Source organism: Gnatocerus cornutus, unplaced genomic scaffold (assembly GCF_029298725.1).
Source record: "Gnatocerus cornutus isolate USDA-ARS CGAHR unplaced genomic scaffold, icGnaCorn1.1 ctg00000063.1, whole genome shotgun sequence".
NCBI lineage: Eukaryota > Metazoa > Arthropoda > Insecta > Coleoptera > Tenebrionidae > Gnatocerus > Gnatocerus cornutus.
Window position 1 is genome coordinate 257,673 of NW_028275408.1, and position 9,118 is coordinate 266,790.

Below are 9,118 nucleotides of genomic sequence, written 5' to 3' on the forward strand. Positions count from 1 at the left end.
TGTGTCCAAGTTTATGGTTTTCAGGTTTCAAACCACCATTAGATCATTTTTTTCTCTAAACTTACTTTGCTCCATGATTAAGTTTAACTACAAATGTCAGTTGAAAAACCTTTCGTGTTCAAAATCGTACCTTCAAAACTGTTAGGTGCAATAAGTGACTTAAATTTTTATTTTATTTACCAAGAATGCAATATGAAACTTCGCTGAGTAGCCGAGACGTTTTGCGATGACGAGGCGCAGCTGAGTTCGCAAATCTCGACGTGTCAGCGAAGGCTTGAGCATCCGTGGTGACATTTTTTTTTCACAATTCGGACTTAAAGCTAAAACTAAAAGGGGCGACCGTTCTTGACTCTTAAGACATTGACATCTTTAAAAAAGCCGTTAAAGTATTCCAGGCCCGAGCCGTCCATATGTGCAATGCGTGCAAGGTTTATTTAAAAATATTCAAAACAAAAAAATTAAAAAGCCCAATAGATGTATTTCCGATTGTTTTTATTTATTTACTAATGATCGATTTCGTTGCAAACTGTCATAAAAGACATTCCATCCTATTATATTTCGTTTCTCTTATTATTCATTCTGAGAGCGTTTAAAAACAAATGTACGTGCAAATTAGTTCTGAAATTCAGCAAATTTTTGTGTGAACTTTTAATCGTCTCAAATCACGATAATAGGAGTGCAATTTTAACGTGCAACAAATAATATCCTTTGAATATCAAGTTATTTCCGTTGGCATGTTTTTTAAGTTAGTGCCTAGATATCCAGGTGTCCGGAAAGTGGCGCACCACCTTGAAAAGGGGTAATTGGGTGGTTCCCGAGAGTACCAAAAAGAGAAAAAAATCCACTCTGTTTTAGCAGTAGGATCAAAATAAAATTAGAAAAATGACAACATTGCTAAACTGTTCCACCAATAATTTAAATTTCTAGTTTTCAAAGTCATATTCAAAAATTCTACTAATAAGGCCCCCTCAAAATACAACACATTTTTAATGCTTTTAGCTTGGTTTTCAAAGTAACTTTTGAAAAGTTAAAATTTTATAAGAATTTGTCCGGTTTTTCGAAGTCACTCTTTTTTTAGAAATGTCCATGTCTTCAATTTTTCGAGATGTGATAGACTGGAGAGTGTAAGTTAAACGTCAAAATCAACAATTGTATGTGCAACAATTTCACTTTCAAATGAATTAGTCACCTAAATGACATTTTGCAAAAAAATCGCAAAAGTCTTGTGAAAAGTGTCTGAAAACTGTTAGCAAGATTTTTGAATCAACAATCTCGATCAGTGTGGCATCGTTCGCCTGAAACCATAGTTACTCGTTCATTGCAAGATGCATTTATAAAACAATCTGCTGTCAAACCCTATTCTTGTTTCTTTTATGATTTCAACATTTAAAAAGTCACAATCAAAACCATAATTATCCTTAATATTTTTTAAAAATTTAATAATTGTGAATGTCTATTATTGTGCGCCCACTAATGATAAATGTGTGGTTACTAGATGCCAATTCAACTTCAATGAAAGTTTAAAGAATTTGAATGAAATTTAGATTTCTTCGCAAGTTTTAATAATTGTTTTCTACTTTTTCGTTTTACCATTAAAAAATAAAAATAAAAAATAACCACTTACTATTGCTATAAAACTAGACTTTTCTACCTACTAGGGCCGGTTTACAAAAGCTAATTTAAATCTTGAATTTTAATTAAATACTCAACATTATTTTAAAGTGACATGTGATCGTTTTTCCGCCAAGCAAATGTCAGCAATTGTCAAATTATTTGCGAGATTAACTTGATTAAAATCTTATATGATAAACACAAAGAAATTTTAACCACTCAAAAACATTATCACACTCGGCTTAACCTCGTTTTTTTGTTTGATGAAATTCTTTTTTGATTCACTCATACCATAAATACCATTTATTCTCGCTACTTTTCAAGTTCAAGTGATTGAATTTTGTCATTCTTTCACTCAATTCTTACAACACAGGTCTGCTGTTCAGAATTTTGCCTGGACGGATGGGTCGTTTATGACCATTGCTGTCATTAGCGTCTGGCTAGGCTATTTAGGATATCGTAAATCATGGTAGATTCGAAGCCAAAGTGCAACAAGATGTATACCAAGTTGCATAAATATGATTTTTTTAAATTAATTTTATGAGAAAACAAACTATTATACCCGAAAAAGGGCTTCATACCGCAATACACTTTTTAATTATCCATGTTTTGAGCTAAATTTTAAACGAATTGGTTGAAAACAGGCGAAGAAAAACGAAAAGTTAGTTTTGACGTTTTTTTTTTTTGCTATAAAACAAAAAATAAAACATTTTCTGAAAAAGCGACTTCATACCCCAATACAATACGTGTTTCTAAACATTTAAAATTAAATAATTGAAAAATTTAATACACAGTAATATTTTGAAACTCACGTTAATATAAGTAGCTGATGGCAAAAGTACAACTACACAAATTTTAATAGATATTTGTGTATTAAGAGCGCAAAAATTCACATTGCCGATTAAAAGAGACAAAAAGTCGCGCGACAACCTCTCAAAATCGGCAATTTGAGTTTGCGCTCGAAATACACACAATATTTTTTCTACAATCTTGCATTTTCCGCGATTAAAAACAACTTCTACATCTAATTTTTAGATTATTAAGACCCAACCGCCCACCACCTTCTATGTTGCCATAGAAAAATATACTTATGGCATAAGCGATTTATCGAAAAAAAAATCGACTGTTTTTTCAATTTTATAAAAAAAATTATAGCTCTAGAACATATTTTTTACATACCTGTAATATTTTGTGTCATCCGGAAGTACCCAAATATCCGTTTTTATATTTGGTGGAATTGATTTTATTAAATACCAGCGGATATGTAGAAGCACAAGAAATGACAAGATGAACTAATATCTAAATGTTATTTATTTAAATTTATCATCAATTAAAACACTGCGTGACAAAGTTTTAGTAGCCAAAAAACTGTTACGTTCTATAGGTAGCCCACCTTTTGATAAAACATATGCCATTAACCGCAAGTCATCACCAAATTTTATATTATTATTTTAAAAGAAAAATTTTATGACTTTGTAAGTTTTAAACATTTTTGTTTCCAAAATAAAAGTCTTTACATTGTTAAATACGATCAATTTAAAATTACTGTAAAAAAATCGAATTTTGTAATAAAAAAATCGTTCAAAATTGGCGGCTAAACAAGTTATGATTTGCATATAATTTTGTATTTTAATGTATTTTAAATATTGAAAACCATACATACATTAAAATCATAAGTAAAATAGAAAAAGAATCTCTTTTCATGAGCCTTAATGATGGTCCTCGTTATATGATATATAAATTACCGAGTTCTTTGCAACTGCGAATACAATGAAACATTTTTTGGTAAAAGTGTATTCATCTATTTTTCATTTATAAATACAATTTTCACATCAATTTTACAGACAGGGTGTTTGACTCCATCGGAAAAATCTATCAATATTTGAACTGTTGTGCTGAACAGACCCATCAACATGAGTTTCTAAAGCATGCCTTCTACATTATAAAAACAGGGTAAAATCATCAAAAAAACAAAGTGTGTTCTGAGGGGGCCTACTAGTACAAAATTCAAAACAGGGTTAAAATCTTTGAAAATTGTTAATTTTAAAATATACTTTAAAAACAAGGCAAAATTCCTAATTTTAAGTATTTTAAAAAGGGGAATTTGTTTGTACGAAACCGTATTCACGTTTGATAAAACAGGATATATTTCTTAAAATTTTGACTTCTTTAAAAAAGAGTGACTTCGAAAAACCGGGCAAATTCTTTAAAAATTTTAACTTTTCAAAAGTTACTTTGAAAACCAAGCTAAAAGCATTAAAAATGTGTTGTGTTCTGAGGGGGCCTTATTAGCAGTAAAAATACTGTTTAATACTTTTCAGCCATTATTTTACGAAATTTTTTCGATTTTTTTGCATCTTGCCTATGCACAAAATGTTCTTTACGCAAAAAATTCATTTGAACGTGAAATTATTGCACAAGAATTGTTAGTTTTGGAATTAAACTTTTACTCTTCAATCCGTCAGATCCCAAAATATTGAAAACATGGATTTTTTTTACATTTTTTGGTGATTTATAGCATTGTCCAATGATAGGTACACTATTTTTCGGACACCTGTAGTTAATAAGATAATAAATAATAAGAAGTGTAAAGATATAATTTACAAAGTAAAGAAAATCAATTATAATTAACAGACAAATATTTCTAATTTCGGGACTTGGTTTTCCGAAGGTAACTTAGGGGCAGTTATAATCGTCGCTTAAAGGCGGCTTTAACTAAAGGTCTTTTATTAAAGTATTGTTACAACAGTCTGTTTCTTCAGGGTGTGTCGTAAGTCGCGGATAAACTTGACGAATTCATAAAGGCCGGCCTTAAAAAAGCATAAAATCGTGGTTTTTGTTCTATATCAGTTTCACTTCTTACGATAGAAGCAGTTGTAGCAAGCAAGCAAATAAATACCTTTTTATTAGGAAATTCAGTAAACTTTAAAGAAAGCTGTAGGTAATCATAATAATCAAGTTTTAAAGCATTTGCAACGAATTAATTATTTAATTATCAAAACGTCATTACTATTGGGGATTGAAAGTGTTAAATTGTGTAATTTTGCCAGATTAGCAAAGTGCACCACACATTTTTAGGTTAGGTTTACTTGTAATAAGCCTTTTTTTTGGAAACAGCGGTGAAGTTGCAATACCAATTTATAAATGAATAAACGTAAACAAGAGGGTCGTTCCCAAACAATAGAACCCAAAATTCAAATTACTGTAGCTCATTTATTATTGGCCAAAACCAAAAATTTTTTTACTCAGTTTATCAACATCTATCTACGTTTTACATATGGCAGCGATAACCCCAAACACCCTGTATAAAGAAAGCAGAAGAAAGAATCAGAGCTTCTGTATAGATTGCAGCTAAGCCTAGTCTCCAGGCTGCTTAAGTAAGTCAAAGAAAATGGAAAAAGTGTGGATAGAAGATCAAACTCGAAGAAGTGGACTTACAATTCGTAACAAAGCTGCAATCATTTTTGAAGATCTTAGGGATTTTCAGCCCCTGGCTTTTCAATAAGTAATGGACCTGAATTTTCTTTCCAAGCCAACAGAGGTCGGTTGGACAATTTCAAAAACCGCTTTAATCTCCACAAATTGAAGTTAGTTGGCGAATCAGCTGCTGTTGATCGTTTTTGCCACCAATAAATACAACATCACTGTTACAACCGTTAGATGAGGGTATTATTGTTATTATACTTTTAAAGCTTATTACACACGACGTAGTTTTTCTCATATTTTAAATAAGTTGGAAAAAAATCATCAAATGTTTTCGAAAAATTGTTGGAATCAATACATTTCAACACTTTATGCTTGTTGGCAAAAACTGTAGCCCCAGTGTGTGCAAAAAACTTCAGTAATACCGAATTCGCAAGAAGAAACCGAAAAGATTGTTTAAAAACCCTGACGAATGGGAAGGGAAGGTTTTCAGCAGATAGAAGCGAAAGATATAGAAGAACTGACTCAAAACGAAAATAAAGATTTTACTTAAAAAATTGACTTAAGAGAACCTTTTATTAATGTTTCTAGCAACAAGAGTGGCTATGAAATGTCAAAGAAATTTACCGCTCATTACAAATGTGGGTTTAGATTTTTCAACTGACATTTGCAGTTAACCTCAATCATAGAGCAAATCAATCAATTAAATAAAAAAATAGAAAAAAAATCGGTTCACTCTCGGATATGCGGGAATAATCGCAAAATTTTTTTCTTTGAGAAAATAAGGTTTTTTTAAAAAAGACGAAAATCTTTAGTTTAACATCTTATTTTTTTTGGATTCTTTTCTAAAAAGTACATTTCAAAACAAAAATTAAAAAAAAAGGTGAAACACTTTCAGCCAAATCGAAGAGTCGAGGTAAAAAGTGGTCGATTTGGTTAAATTGAAGGGAATTTTAAATGAAGTTTATTTTAAGATAACTGATTAATGGTAGATGCAACTACGCAAGTTCAATGTCAATAAAATGAGACCGCAGTCGTCCAGGACGTGGTATCTTCAGATAACAATAAGTATTAAGTTACGCGATCCCAGATATTCGTTGTTTTCTCACAATGAATTTTCAGAGGCAGAATAAACGGGCAATCCAATGACACCGAATCCGTAATATAAACTTCTGCTGAAAAACGCAATTTGAAATTTTAGTGTCAATTAGTAGCTATTTAGTAAAACCAAATTTAAACAGTCACCAAAGATTGAATGGCTTCAACTTATCAAAAAATTTTTACAATAAAATGGTGTATCCCCAGATAATAATTTAAAACGTTTTTTTTTTATTTACAGATGTAATCAAATTTTATGTAGTTGAGAGGATAGAAAAAAGTTTGAACCAATTTATCGAGGGCTTAAATACGCTGGGTGTGTATGATGGCGGAAAGAAGTACCCAGAATATTTTGTGGAACTTTTTTGCTACACCACTGAAAGGAGTTGCAACTGTATATTCAGAGCACGAGTTTTTGGAAATTCGCGATTAAAACAATTGAATCAATGAAATTTTTCGATAAAAAAGAGCGAAATTTGTGCGGCTGCCTTCATGTGTTAATTTAGTCAAAACGTTAAAAGGATTTATTTATTAAAAATCAATTCTTTTTCCAAAAATAGAATACTTTTTAACACGGGTGTTTAACCAAGATTGCTTGGAAATTTTTTTAGCAATTTAAGAGATCACGGTGGTCAAAATACTTCACCTACAATCCCTCATTTTGTTAATTCTTTTAAATCACATTTAGTTAATAATTTCACCAGTTCCCATTCACCATCCATATTACGGATTAGATAAATAAATAATATTAGATAATAATAAAATTAGAAGCTAGACAAATATTTTTGTCCCAACAAAAACGAAGGACGAAATAAAACAAACAGTGACTTTATTTTTCAATTTTTCTTAGTGGCATACAGCCAATTAAATTCTTATTTATTCTTAGTTAGCCATTTTTTGCCACATCAGTTAATGCAACAGTTAGTTCTAAAAGGATTGCAGAATGCTGCTGCATCACTTTAATTTTCATTTTGATCTATAATGCTCTGTCAAATTAAAGTCTTGTTAAGTTGGTGTGAATCGTCAACATTTTTTAAAAGCAATTTTTAAAATGAGTAAATGGTGTATTAAAGTAGAAGTAGGATTAATAATAATAAAAACTGTATAGAATTAAAACCTGTACCTAAATATTTATAACACAAAGCATTTTTGCTTGAATATTATAAACACCTATACAAGTATCAATTGTTTTGAAAACATAGTAATGTTTTCATTATTTGGTGCTAATATGAAATAAATGAAAGAAATCAGAGCAATGAAAATAATAATAGTAATACTAATACTATTGCAATTTTAGTTCTCTCCACAAACACTTTGGCGCGCTAGTGTTTCTATTCCGCCTACTTCGCTGTCCTTCCTCATCTCAAGTGTTTGATTAATGATTACTACACACTTCGCACCCCGCCGGCATTCTTGATTTGAAACGGTTAGTTTTGACAGATGACAATGACCGGAATTCAAAGCTTCCAAGATTGCCAGATTTTTGTGTACTAAGCGCCGCCAATCGGCAAATGTACACAACAAAACTTGTATTTATGAGAACTAAATTATTAATTTTATCAAAAAATACAATTCAGTATTTTATTAGTTTCTATTTCTGTTATCAAAATTTGTCTTAATTTTTTTTAAATGTAATATTTAGTGAAAAAAAAAATTAACCTTCTAACATTTATTTGTCACTGACACACTGGCAGCTTTGTCAACTGTCAACAATCAATACCCATATCAAAAAATAAAAATTCCCTTTGATGGTATAGTATAACCACATACATAAATCATAACAAATGTTGAGTACAGTCCCAAATTTTGGTTCAATTGTGACCTTGAGAGCACAGATAAAAAATAAATACAGTTTATTATCACCTACTATGGGCGACACCGAAATGTGAACTATTTTTTCGTTGTCATGGATTTTTCTCTTAATTTCCATAATGTTTTGATTTTTCTCTAAACATTTTGTATAAATTATACAACTCTTACTGCCACTTACAGCCAGTTCTTAGCGACCGGTTTTCTTCAAATTTTGAAATGGTTCTTGGTTTTTCGACTACAGTTCAATGTCTAGCCGATTTTAACTAACTACTGTCATTTATTGTCATAAATGACAATTAGAAGTGCGCACTTCACAAGTTATTATCGATAATAATTAAATTAATGTAAATAAGGAATCAACGTTTTCTATCAACCAAAAAAACTTAAGAAGTAGAAAATGGAACAACAAAAACACATTTGCGCCAACCTTCGTAAGAATCAGGTTTGCCAGTGCCACTGACAGAAATGATTTCAAAACAGTTCTTGGAAGTTGAGACTCACCTGTTCGTCGGAGTCAAGTGAAATTTTTTTATCCACAAAGTCCCTCTCTTCACATGGGTTCGAAACGTCAATTTCATCAACAGACCAGGCGATCCTGGCGTCACACAGCGAATCAAATAAAATTATACAAATTATTCTAAGTTTTACTTATGTCGGCATAAAAAAAAGAAATTGATTCTTAGTACTATAATTTTCCAACAAGAACACAATTTGATAATTGCAGTGTTAGTCAATTATTATTATTATTGCTATTGAATAAAAATTTTTGCAGAGGCAAGCCTTTTATGCAAATAGGGCAAAAGAATAGTTATGGTCAGCAAAACAAGTCAACTTTTTAATTTACAATGGCGTAACTTTTGAATTTATATTTGTAAAATCACCATTGTTCGCGTTCTAATGGCAAATATACATTTAGTTCTACAACTAGCACAACATAAATTTTTATACAAGTAATTTTGGTCGTGTTACAATTTGCGCCATGTTACAATCATATAAAAGTAACAAGTGACAATTTAGACCGTTTTATAACGCAAGTACATGTTGAAAAGTAAAAGTGGTTCAAAACGTGTTATCTTTTTAAAAAACATAACTTTTTAACTAAATTCAATGATGAGTAGATTCAAGATCTGTTGGTGTGACTAATCGCAATTTGACCCAAGTGCACTAAGGGCCC